Source organism: Hipposideros armiger, unplaced genomic scaffold (assembly GCF_001890085.2).
Source record: "Hipposideros armiger isolate ML-2016 unplaced genomic scaffold, ASM189008v1 scaffold_35, whole genome shotgun sequence".
Lineage (NCBI taxonomy): Eukaryota > Metazoa > Chordata > Mammalia > Chiroptera > Hipposideridae > Hipposideros > Hipposideros armiger.
Window position 1 is genome coordinate 2,359,169 of NW_017731385.1, and position 1,295 is coordinate 2,360,463.

The following is a 1,295-nucleotide window of genomic DNA, read 5'->3' on the forward strand; positions in this document are numbered from 1 at the left end:
CGGGGGGCGGTCAGGGGGAGCCGGGGCGTGTGAAACTCTGCCTCGAAGCTCGCTTTTGACTTGGTCCTATGAGCTGAGCCAACATGGCGTCTCCCACTGCTCCGCGAGCGCCGGGCTGCCAGGCACGGCAGGGCCGGGTAATAGGAAACACATTGGTTCCCAAAAAGAAAAAGAAAAAGAAAAAAGTGGTGGTGGGGGGGCGGCTAAAGGCCATTCCATCTGCAGGCAGAAAGCCCTCTTTTCAACTCGGGCCGGCCAGGCAGTGCGGTGCTCGGTGATTCTCTAATTAAAGCGGCAGAATTCGTAGGGGAAAGGGTGGCGATGCAGGGTCCCCTTCTCTCTTCGCCCCCCACCCCCCAGTAATCAGGAGACTTTATTTCAGGTCTCCCCTCTCCACAAGCATCATATTAGGAGGAGCGAAAGTCTGGATCCTCAAACGATCTTAAATGTTTTAATGGTGCAGGGGGAGGCGGCGAGGCCAGCGTGTGCAGACCTCGCTCGGTTCTCGCGCTCATTAACGCAGGGGCTGCGCCGAGCTTTGCAAGGGCCGAGTTGGGGGGGGGGCAGGCTGCGGACCCCGCCAGGCGTGAGCAGAACTTGCTGCTTGCAGGTCAAAGTTGTACTGAAGGTGGCTTTCCGGGCGGAGGGCTGGCTGGGGTCGCGCAGGGGCTGAGGGTGGGTTCCAAGCGGGTGGTCGCAGGCCCTAGAAATGTGTGAACCCGCATGGACGGCGCCCCTGACAGGAGCACGCTCTTAGCGGAGGGTCCCCTTTCTCTAACCGGTTGGAGAGAGGGCGAGGCCGGCCGTGGGACAGACCTGGCCTCCCAGAGAGGAGGGTCTTCCGAGAGCCTCTGCAGAGACAGTGAATTGGCCAGGCCGAACTCTCAGCGGATGGGGCAATTGCCCCATGCGTCCAATTCCAGCCCCAGCCCGGGCCTGGAGACCCCGACCCTCAGCCGCCTGGGAGGGAAGCGAGGTACTCTCTGAATTCCGGGCCTCATCAAGATTTATTGAAGTTGGGTTTAAAAAACGTGCTTCAGATGATTTTTCCCATTTTCTCAGATTTCAAAGGCTCCCTGCAGTGCGGCTGCCTAATTAATGGTGAAATTCAACTAAATCTAATTATGCAGTAATTTTAAAGCAGTTAGTGCTGGGCGTTGGTTTGTAATAGGACCCCAGTTTTTTAAAGTTTGCTTACTGTGTTGGTTTAGGGGAAAGCCATGTTTTGTATGGTAAAGAAAGACGGGGTAATAGTTTTGCTGCGTGAACCAGAGGCCTGAGAGCCTCCCCCTCAC